Source organism: Canis lupus, chromosome 28 (assembly GCF_003254725.2).
Source record: "Canis lupus dingo isolate Sandy chromosome 28, ASM325472v2, whole genome shotgun sequence".
Lineage (NCBI taxonomy): Eukaryota > Metazoa > Chordata > Mammalia > Carnivora > Canidae > Canis > Canis lupus.
In genome coordinates this window covers 25607931-25620194 of record NC_064270.1, presented here as the reverse complement: position 1 = coordinate 25620194, position 12264 = coordinate 25607931, and the positions used below count along the sequence as shown (strand labels likewise).

General features: G+C 42.1%; 1 protein-coding gene across 6 annotated transcripts in view; it reads left to right on the top strand.

Moving 5' to 3' along the window:
* ABLIM1 (actin binding LIM protein 1) overlaps window positions 1–12264 on the top strand; it is a 285038-nt gene that overhangs the window by 112852 nt on the left and 159922 nt on the right. The window lies entirely within an intron of this gene.

Below are 12264 nucleotides of genomic sequence, written 5' to 3'. Positions count from 1 at the left end.
CCAAATACTTATCCTCCTCTCTTTCTGTCCATCACCCCTCAGGTCATTTTGGAAGCTCATTTTTGACCTCAGCAGAATATTCCAGGGTGTTCAGCATTTGCTCCTCTTGTGGGACAATTTCCAGTTCTGTTTCATATCACCCTTTTCCCTGAAGTGCCATCATGTGATTCAAGTACGTAGCTGGATATGTTCATCTGTTATCTTTTCCTCGGGCAGGACTTGTCCTTGAAGAGGACAGTCAAGCTCTGGGATCACTTGGGAGCCAGCACTGCTGCCTAATCATTAAGGTCATCAATAGGTCCAGGATTATCCTTGATGAAAGTACTATGCGATGTTACTTTGATTAGTAATCTAAACAAACAACGTAGATCATTGTTCAGTTGTCTTTATTTTAAGAGTTTAAGGAGGATACAAGCAGCTGGTTCTAATACATTTTTGGTTAGCATCTCTGTGTAGGTACCAGGAGTGGTTTAGTCCATTTCTGGTGAGAAGGTGTGAGCCCAACAGAGCAAGCATTCCTTCCCTCAAACTTTAATAGCATTTTCTCAGCATTTCTGATTCCAACCCCTCACTACCTCTTTTTAGTGTAATTTAGGTACCGGATGCTATTTATTTGCTGTGCTCGAACGCAAGCTCACCGAGGGCTTCATCTAGGCATCTTTGACTTCTTTACCACCTTCAGCTCCTTAGAGGTGAACGTTATGCATATTGTAGGTGCCCAGTAAATGTTTGTTAACATAATTAATGAGTCAACTGTAATTTATTTCTTTTCATGATTCCCTGATTTTTGCTCTCTTTGCTTTCAGTTGAGTGATGCTATGGCTTCCTGCTATTCTTGTGGTTTAGTGCTTTTTTCCTGTGAGTAACCATAATAGCCAGTGAAGCATACTGGTAAATGCTCAGCACTCTTAGCATATTTTATCCAGGAAGGGAAAAACTATGTTCTGTAATCCAGATCCAAAACCAAGAACAATTTAAGTTCTAAATATTCCTCTTCCTGTCCTCCCTCTAATCTTCTAAAACCCTAACAAATCCAATACATATGCAGAGTGTCTTCTGTCTTGTTAGGGACTGGTGAGAAGGGAGGAAGGGAACAAAACTACCTTCTCTACCTTGTCAGAAATTCAGCCAACACGATACATCGCATCTAGTAGTACTAGCACAGTCTTTAGTTGGATTGTAGAAATGTTTGTTTAAAATTCTTTTTTCTTTTTTTAAAGGTTTATTTATTTATTCATGAGAGACACAGAGAGAGACAGAGAGAGAGAGAGGCAGAGACACAGGCAGAGGGAGAAGCAGGCTCTTCGCAGGAGCCCGATGTGGGACTCGATCCCAGATCCCGGGATCACGACCTGAGCTGAAGGCAGCCGTCCAACCACTGAGCCAACCACACGTCCCTGTTTAAAATTCTTTAAAGAGATCTCATGGATAGATGTAAATATGGTAGGCTTCATTATAAAATAACTCATTTCCGTAGAAATTGGTAAAGGTTATAAATCACATCCTTCCCCCTAAAACATACCTGCAGGCTATTGGACATTTGGGGTCATATTTGTTTATGAGGCAGTTGTTAGTTCTCACCGCGTTACCAGAGTTAATCCAAGTAGGCTCACTTGCATATTGTAAAGGAAGAAGCACATTAGCAAAGTGTTGTGTGCATACAAATTCCATTATGTTTGTACAATAAAATGATCCAATGAATCATTGATTCTGTTGAGAAAAAAAGAATATATTGTCTGAGGAGCATATTTGGTTACTTCAGGGTATTGCTTTATTTAGAACCTGTCTCTGACTTAGTAAAGAGCTGACTGAAAGTCATCAGAGGATCAAAACAAATTTTTCTTTCTTTTTTATCATAAAAATATGAATAACTTAAATTCTCTTTCGTTTTGAACTCCCCCAAAAGCAAACCCGGAGACAAAGATTTAACACAAGTTACTTATTTAGAAGGTGATCCCAGGGAACACTGGTAGGAGAGTGAAGCTAATAAAAGGTGAATTATCAAATGAGTTACCAGTAGCCAAAACTGAACTACTTGGGAACTCGGGGAGAATAGTGTAGAATATGCCTCAGAGATATCCCAGCTGGGACATTTATACCTACCACCTCCCCATCTGTCATTGGTTAAAAGCTGCTTCCAGGTGCATTAACTCACCCATCAAGATGTTTCTAGTAACCAGTTTTGAATTGTAGAAGTGAATGCCAAGGAGATATGAGCAAACAAAAGAGGGGAGAATGTATAGTCTAAGAACAATAAAGAAGTTCACAGGAATCCAGGAAATGCTGAACAGCCAGGCCTCAGGAAGTATAAAATTCCAGTCCCTTCCAGGACCATTGGTTCAGTTTTGTGGAATGTCCTATACTCCTCACTCCTAGTTGGCTTCCTTTGACACTCTACCCCTCAGAATTTTAGTAGCTACATGGCTCTGTGAGGTGGGTCGCTGACCTTTTAATGCAAGTACCCACTACTGACTGGGGCTTTTCTACGTATCTCTTAGTTCAGATTCCCGAGTGAAAAGCAGTTGGCCCAGCTCACCTTTTCCAAGGCAGAAGATAAATTATAAGTGTTTGGCTAGCTGATGTATGAGTTTCCCAATACCTCCTCCCACCCCCATCCAGTGTCTACTATTGATCCAGTCAGCCATGGTGAGAAGCCATATGGCTCAGTGCTTATGCAAAAGAGGGGGGAGAATGGGAATGGAGGGGGATGAATGGGGCAGGGTCCCCCCAAGGCATATCGTTACACCTGGGCAAGACTATATTGATAAATGAAAGTCTCGTCATGAGGAATTTCATGGCATTTTCATAAATGTATAAAGTAAATAACTAGAGAGATAAAACCCTGTGTGGCTGTCCTTTGAACTAATGTATCGTCTTTCTGGAGGAAAGATGCTATGGAAATCCTAGATATAAATAAACTAGCAACAAATTTCAGTTCTTGAACTAAGAATCTGGAAAAAAATCAGTAAAGAGGCAAAGATATGTCATCTACATTTTCTTAAAGAATGCCAGGTATATATTCGCTTTACCAAGTCCAAGAAATGAGAGCTGACGTATAAAAACCATGATGAGGTCCTGCATCATCTCTAAGCAAAGATGAAGCAACTGGATGATATGCTTTCAGACTCTTCTAAGAGATGCCAACAATGAGAATCGTGGCCAGTCTAATGCAGGTCTCTCCCTTCCTGCTGTGAAAACCAGGACAGTTGGCTTCTGGGACTTGCCTCCTACCCACTTGCTGATTTTTTGTCCATCATGATATTGTCTTCATGTTTTTCTTTGCCTTCTTTGCTCAGGACATTCCTATTTTCTTCTAGAACCATAACCCAGTAATCGGGGTATCAGGTTCATATTTAATCGAATTCACTGCTCACTACCAGCCCTTTCACCACAACTGCACTCCTGAGTTTAGGCGGACTCATCTCATAACTGGCTAGATGTTGTTGTGAAGCTGTTTCCCCAAGAAGGGCGTGTGGTGGTGTATTTCCTGAGCCCCCTTGTGTTTATTCTGGTTTGCCCATTGCCTTTAGGTCTGAACATTTTGACTGTGTGTAAGGTTCTTGGGTTGCACACTTCCCTTCCTCAAGGCTTTCAGGTTTTGCCCCATGGTCTTCTATACATCAGTGTTGCTGTTGAGAAGTCTGAGGTGAGCCTGAATTTTTGCTTTTCATGGATTATAGGTTTTTTTCTGCCTGAATAAATGGAGAATGATACCCTTTGAAGTTCAGAAGCTCGGACCAGAACTTGGACTTAGCAATCTGTATAAATTTTGCCAAAATATTATATCTATACTCTTTGAATTTGCAAGTTCAAACCTATTTTCTTTTTAAAGATTTTATTTATTTACTTAGAGAGAGAGAGCATAAGCAGAAGGAGGGGCAGAGGGAGAGGAAGAAGCAGACTTTCCACTGAGCAGGGAACCCAACATAGAACTCGAACCCAAGACCCCAGGATCATGACCAGAGCCAAAGGTAGATGCTTAACTCACTGAGCCACATAGGTAGGTGCCCCTCAAACCTATTTTCATTTCCAGGAAGCCTTTATGGGTTAATCTTTGAATATAGCTTCTGCTTTTTACATTCTCCACATCTAGGACATAAGGTTTTTTTTTTAAAGGCTTCTTTTATTTTGAACATCTATTGACTTCCTTTCATTGTTTTAGGTGCTTTGTTCTGCATTCATTGAGATCATTTCAAGCTCGTCCCTATGCCAGGAAGTGGATATTGTATCAGTGTCTATTCTGTTCTTTGGTGTTTCATGTATTGCTATTGATACTATCTTGGTCCTAAGTTTTCACTCCTTGTTTCTATAATCTTTTCCTTTATCTCATTTTGTCATGTCTTCATCTCGCTCTTAAGCTCTTTTTTAAATTTCATGCACCAATTCAACATTCTGCAACCATGCCTGCTCCCCGTTCCTCTGGATCCTGGCCAGGAAACGGCCATCACATAGTGCAACTTTGCTCACAGCTTCCAGGGGCTTCCCACCTCACTCACATATAAAACCCAAAGTCTTTGCAAGATCTCCATCCTCGCTGCCCTCCACAGGGGCCTTGAACACACCAGGTAAGCTCCACCTTAACCTTGGCTCTTACTGTTCATTCTGTCTAGAGTGCTTTTTTTGCTCAGATGTCACATGGCTGATGTTCCTACCTCCATTAGGCCTACTCAAATGACCCTTCCTCAAAGGGGCTTTCCTAGGCCACCTGCTTAAAACCCCAATTCCTTCATCCCATGCATTATTCTTCAGCCTTGATGTTTTCTCCCAGAGTTATTATCCTTTATATCATTTATAATATTTTATTTATATATTTTATTATATCAGCACCCCCTTCCCCAACTAGAATGTAAGCTCTATCCAGCAAAGATTTCTATTTTGTTTACTGTGATATCCCAGCACCTACAACAGGTTCTGACACTTAGTAAGCACTCAGTCAGTACTTACTGAATGAGTGAATGGGCTGAGGAGAATAACTTTGTCTCTCTGGGAAGATTTCCTAACACCGACATCCATTCTTGCTTCACTGGTGGGCATCACATGCCTTCACTCATTTGGCAGCAAAGGTCATATGCTAAGGTATCAGGAGGTGCTAAAATTCTTCAAGACAAGTTAAATCTTGTTAAAGTTAAATCCCCCAGATTCAATATTTTCAAAAGGTTCCTGATATCCTAAAATAGTTTTGAAAACTGGGATTTTATGGTTTTCAAGCCTATCCTATTTTGTTGTATTTTGATGAAGCAGTTAGAAGCCAAACCGTAACAATTGTTATGGCCTTTCCTCATACTTGGTCTCAGCGTGGGGCACTTTCATCTCATTTGCAGGGCCCCCTGCAAAAGGAAAAGAAGGGGTACCTTGTTTAAATTGCAGGAATCAAGTACCATTAAAGGAACTAAAATATAGTTTAGTTCTCCTGCTCCAAGATGCATATAGGGGTTCCTGGGTGGCTCAGTCAGTTAAGCATCTGCCTTCAGCTAAGAACATGATCCCAGGGTGTTGGGATCGAGCCTTGTATCAGGCTCTCTCCACTCAGTGGGGAGTCTGCTTCTCCTTCTGTGTGCTTTCTCCCTTGCTCTCAATTAAAAATAAAATCTTTTTAAAAAGTTACTAAAATATAAAGCCTTTTTTCTTATTCCACACTCTTTCTCACTTTCATAGTGTTTTTATTTGCTATTAAATGTCCCAAATAAAATTTTATTTTTTTAATATTTTAAAAATTTTATTTATTTATGAGAGAAGGAGAGAGAGAAAGAGCGTGTGCACATGCGCAGGACCAGGAGGGGCAGAGAGAGGGAGAGAGAATCTGAAGCAGATTCCTCACAAGTGGAATGTATTATTACTGTTCACAGAGGAGACTGCTGAAACCCAGAGAGAGCAAATGGGCCCAAGGTCACTTAGCCTACGGTGGAGCTGGGATTCAGACCCTGGCTGTGTTTGATCAGGCTGCCTGTGTGGCCCATGTGACATAGTGACATAATCACTGAGTAGAGGTAAGACATCAGTTTTGGCCTAATGGTAGGTAATTGTGCAACCTTGGACAAGTCTGCCTTAGGACTTAGTTTTCATCTTACATACACATGAAACTGATGCTGATTTTTTCCTATATGTTATAGTGTTTCCCAAACCACAGGGTTGGGTGCACAGCACCTTTTCTCCTTGCATCAAGAACTGAAGAAACCCACTGAGATTTGGTTTGGGTGACAGTGCCGCCCTTCTGGTGGCAGCAAACGTGCTACTGGCTGTGGACTTGGCATGCCTGTCCCACAGATAATGGATGAAATGTCAGGGGAGAATGAGAAGTTATTAGAGAGGGAGACAAAACATGAGAGACTCCTAACTCTGGGAAATGAACAAGGGGTAGTGGAAGGGGAGGTTGGTGGGGGGATGGGGTGGCTGGGTGACGGGCACTGAGGGGGGTACTTGACGGGATGAGAACTGGGTGTTATACTATATGTTAGCAAATTGAACTTCAATTTTATATATATATATATATATATATATATATATATATATATATATATATATATTTTTTTTTTTTTTTTAAAGAAAGAGGTTATTTTATGGGAGTGTGCCAGAGAAGGAAGGGGCATAATTGGAGTTGTAAGGCTAAATGGGAGAGGGCAAATGGAGGTTTGTAAACCTTGCAGGGATCCCTGGGTGGCGCAGCGGTTTGGCGCCTGCCTTTGGCCCAGGGCGCGATCCTGGAGACCCGGGATCGAGTCCCACGTCGGGCTCCCGGTGCATGGAGCCTGCTTCTCCCTCTGCCTGTGTCTCTGCCTCTCTCTCTTTCTCTCTCTCTCTGTGACTATCATAAAATAAAATAAAAAAAAAAGAATAGTTTCATTGACCTAAAAATCCCTTGCTCTGTGCCTATTCATCTGCCCCCCCCCCCCCCGAACCACTGGCAATCACCAATCTTAAAAAAAATATATATATATATCTGATCTAATCACCCTTTCCCTAATTTTTAAAATTATCTTTCTATTTAAAGCATAGGAATGCCAGTCCTTGAGAATGATTTGACGGGGTGAGTGAATTGTATCTTAAAAGACATGGTGTGTGGATCCTGGGCACACCATCCTCCCCTGTCTAGCGAAGGACAAGCCCAACAGGCCAAGGTTATGATGTTGTTTACCTAGGAGGTCCTATCATAAAAAGGTCAAGAACTGATGAGGGATAGGTATCAAGAGAAGATTATTCTATTCAAACAAGACAAAATGCAACATCATTTCTATCGTGCCAGGTTTATTTTGGAAATGCCAAAGACCTCAATGTACATTGAGCACATCTTAACTAAAAAAAAAAAATGTGTGTGTGTGTCTGTGTGTGTGGTTGGTTGGTTGGTAGAGGGAAGGAGAGGCTGTTTCATGACCTTCATGGAAGGGAAGGCCAAACAGAGCAAAGGGAGGGCCCGTGGCTTTGGATTCTGACAAATCTCTTTCCTCATGTGTGAAGTGTAATAATAATATCTCATCCAGTTGGTATGGGGATTAAATGAGGTGATAAATGTAAACAGACTAGGATGGTGGCAGACACATTATAAACATTCTGTAAATGGTGACAAAAGTAGTATTGAGAGTTAGTTCTTAAGGGAACTTGGTAAGATGACTATCTGATTACATTTCTTTTCAGCCTGCTTTCTCTCCAAGGTAAATTATGGGTTTATATCTTGGCCAATACTTTCAAGCAACTGCTAAATTGACTTAGGTGTGAGACCAAATTGACTTTTGTTTTATTTGAGTTAGATTTTCAAATCAGTCTATTTGACTCTAAAAATGAATGCTTATCTAGTATTTTGACTTACTATGATGAGCTAGGGACGTTTATTGTTAATATTCATTAATACAGATATTCACATGTGATCCCTTCCCTCAGAAAGCCCAGAGCCTTTTTCAAAAATAGACATGTAAATCCTTCATTGCACTATAGTCAAGCCCAGAGCCCTGGTGGCACTAAGTGTCAGAAAAAAGGGAGTATTACTAGGGAAGCCATCACAGTTCCATATGATAGAAAGTGACTGTTCTTTCCCACCACCTGTAAATATTTTTACCTAGAAAATATTAAAGAAAAAAAGCTAACAATAAACTTTTTTCTTAAAGGGGTTTTTCCCAAGCAATTCAGAGCTATTTCTGTATTTCTTGTGAACTTCTCACATGCCTCAAATTAGGCTACAATCCGTGAAACTCTACTATCAAGAGATCCTTTGAATTCGGGTAATAGGTTCTAGTACATGTGTAGGGAAATGGCTTGTTTCATGCTCACTCTGCAGTTTATAACTTCAGTGGTTTATTTATAGGAAGCTTAAAATATACCTTAGCAATTTTTCTTAAGCTGCAAACTATTGCTCAGGTCTAAAATCAGAATTGGCTTCTGAGAAGGACCATGGGGGAAGTTTTGCATATAAATGTGAAATGATTCTACTTGAAGAATTCATGGAAAATAATTTTGTTGGGCATTGATTCTGTGAGATTCATATGGAAAAAATCCTAGGAATTGTATGTTGAGGACATGAGAGTAGGATCATGAGGGCTCAGACATTTAGGAATTTATCTCAGGCCCTATGAAACTCTGGAATCATCACTTCCAAAAATTTCCATTAAGATCGCAGTGAATGTCGGGATGATTATTATCTTAGCCAACTGAGAGAGGTTGCTGTTTAGATGTGGCAGCATGGTGTATAGCTGTGTTTGCACATCTCACATTCATTTACTTCCTGCTTTACAGGCCAGTGTGCTACGCCAGTGGTCCTTAGTCACTTAGGGAGCTGGCTGCAGCTTCAGCCTCCTCTGCAGAGAATCTGAATCATCAGATCTTGGGTGGGAACCAAGTGTCTGCATTTAAAACATCCCTAGTATTTCCATCCTTGGAGGTCTGCAAACTGTACCTTTGGGAGTCTAGAAAAGCGTGAAACCCTTCTTGTCTTCATGGAACTCACAGCCTAGTGGCAGACATGAAGCTATGACTACAATCCCCGATGGTTGAAGTTACTTAAAATGCTGTGTGTGAGATGAACACTGCTATCATTTTATTCTATGTATCAGGCAAGTATCTAAATAAACTAATAAACATAGTTCATTGGACATGCATACACCAACCCACCTAATTTGGAGGAAGGAAGGAACATCATTGGAAACAGTCTATGGCAGACTTTGAGACAAAGCCAGTCTTTTGAACTTAATTTGGAAAGGAATGGTAGCTCAGATTTGAGATTCTGACTGCGTTAGTTCTAGGGTCCTACCTCCTTAGCATGTTGTTCAGAGCCCTCTGAGACCTGCCACCCCAGCCTCAGCTTGAGCCTTTCCCTCTTCCCCATGAACTGTGAGTTACTTGACATCTTCTCCTTCCCCATTACCTCTGCATAGAATGATCTTTCCCTTCCTTCCTTTTCTTTTCTTTTCTTTTCTTTTCTTTTTTTTTTTTTTTAAGATTTTATCCATTTTTTCATGAGAGACACACAGAGAGAGGCCGAGACACAGGCAGAGGGAGAAGCAGGCTCCTTGCAGGGAGCCCGATGCAGGACTTGATCCTAGGACCGGGATCATGCCCCGAGCCAAAGGCAGATGCCCAACCACTGAGCCACTCAGGAGTCCCTTTCCCCTCCTCTCATCGTCTTACTCCTCCTGGAAGCCTCTCCCGGCTCCCTGCTGGGTCCAGCACTACCTGGAACCCGCTGCACCCCACTTCTGTCTTTGACACATTCCTAACTTCATTGAGAGCATTAGTGTGCATGCATCTCCTCCAGTAGATGGTAAGCAACTCCAGACCAATAGCTTCTCTTTTCCTGTGTTTGAACGGCCGGCCCAGTAGTACCTGGCACACTGGGGGTGCTCCATAAATGTCTGCAGTGAGGGTGATTGGTATAAACATGAAAGAAAAAGCAAATAAGGAACTCATTCTTGAATTTGCTTTCAGCCAAATTCTGCTAGAAAGGATTTTGCATGCTCTCTTGCCAATGGGTCCCTCGGGATGTGTGCTACCTGGAAACCTGGGGTCCCAAAATCAGGGAGGGGTCCTGAGATTCCTGCCGTACAGGTGCACAAGCAGTAGGCTATCTGTGGCTCTGTTGAAGGAAGAGGACAACGAGGAAGTGAACTCTGCCAAGTTGCTTGTTTTCTGGTTGCAACATTTCCCTCTTTGCTGGCATAGCTTCTACTGAAATGATGTACTCTTGAATTTTTGCCAGGAGTGGTTGTATGCTACCAAAGCTTTTCTCTCCCACAAAATGGTTTCTGTCCTTCGGTCACTTGTGGACAGCCCTTGCTTCGTTTCGTGAGCAAATGCAAAAGGCGGCAGTGAGTCAGTTTGGGTGAATAAAGCAGTTTGGTGAATAAAGCAAATAAAACCCTCTGGGCTGGTGTCTGTATTATGAAGTCTTATCTCATTTGCGTGAAATGAAATTGAGATAAGTTCTTTGGAAATCATCTCTAAAAATAGGAATAAGAAGTCCTGCCATCTTGTGAACCTTACATTTTTCATATTTTCTTGATTTCTTTTGCTGCACTGCAAAGAAAAAAAAAAAGTAGAAAGTATCTACATTCTGGTTCTGTTCTCTAAGTTCTTAACTGTTTGACCAGAGGCAAGGAGACAAAAACAATTTTGTTTTACTCTCCCACATTCCAAAAATAACTTTAGTAATACCCTCTTTGGTTATCTTAAAAGTGCCGAGTGGATGCTTTTATCCTAAAGTAGCAGTGTCTGAGTGTTGGGAGGAACTTTAGCCATATGACTGTTATTTAGCAACTAAATGCTGGTGACTCATTCACTTTGTGGTGCAGGAAAATTCTTTCCACGGAAAATGCAGGAGGGAGGGAATCTCTCCGAACCACTGTGTAGTATTTTCCTTTAGAAAAGGCTTCTCTGAAAATGAATAGGCACCAACTGTCACTCTGCTAGCTTAGTCTCTAACGCTACCCAAGAGCCTTTCTAAATCAGGGTTTCTGTGCATTTTATCCACCAAGGTATACAGGTAGGTTCAGAACTGTAATAAGGGACCGGTTTGGTTAATAAATCTCAGGATTAAAAATTGTCATGCCGAGTAAAAGAGAAATTGAACTAATTGCATTTATAGTATTTGGAACACTTGACGTAGGATTGGATTTGGACTAGAAACCCACTGGTGTTTTACTGTCATGTACCAGCTGAGAGAGAGCAAGGGAGAGGTGAAAGACTAAAGAGCACTATTCCCTTAGCTTTGAGCCAAATAACAGGTAAGCCTTGGAGAGACCCCAGAGCCTAGGCAGCAAAAATATAATAAAATAAATTCACCTGCTAGGCTCATGGCACCAATCTAATTCTACTTCTCTGAGGTTAATTTTGCTTGTCAGCATCTCTTTATGAGCTCTGAGGGTGATTAGGGGTGGGAGAAGCGGACAAGTGCAGTTTTAGTGCATGAAAATCTGGGATTGTAAAGGGCTTGTCCCCTCCGTGCTCTTGAGCCCTGTCCATCTCCCTGGACTCATGGGGTTGCTCTAACGTGTGGTGCGGATGTATGAATGGAGGTTGGAAAAGCTGTTTCAAGGCTCTTCAGCACTTACACTCCAGCTGGCTGCTGACTTAGGAAAAACATGACCCATGGGGCTACAGTGGGGGCAGGGAGCACCGTGGGCAGAGTCTATTTCATAGAAAAGACGATTCAGGGGTTGGAGGGGACTTAGCCCTTACAGGCAGAGACACTCAAGCTATTAATAGTAAAGCCCTGAGTCACAGATGTAGGAATGTCACAGCTGCTTGAGATCTGCTCCTGTTACCCATCAGAAAACCAGCAGTAAAGGGCCCCCTCACCCGATGAAACCTCATTCCAGCTATCAACAACCTTCCCAAGATGAGGCAGGTTGATTGACTTCATTCCTTTCTGTTACCCTGGCGCTCTTAGACCCAACACGGTACAATATTTGCAGTAAATACAGTCTAATACTGGCTGTGCATTCTGGTTGGGAAAGATGTGTTGGCCATCTGCTGCTCTCCCCAGAGTGGGGCTATGTCTGTCTTTTTGTCTCTTGCTCATCACATTTCTCCCACATGGTGGATGTATGTGATGTGCGGCCGGTCGAATGATCTAGGTATGGGAGACAGGTGCTGGAGTGGGGTGGGCATGGGCTTTGAAGATCCAGAAGTCCTCAGCTCCCTGGAGACGGACCTGTGACCCTGTGGGTCAGAAATCAAAAGCCTTGTCAGCAGCCACTGCGGCTGTGCCAGGCTCCCAGGGTGGTGGTGGTAGAGGGGGTGGAGGAGGGTGTGAGGGGTGTGGCTGTTTGCCCCCCTTACCCT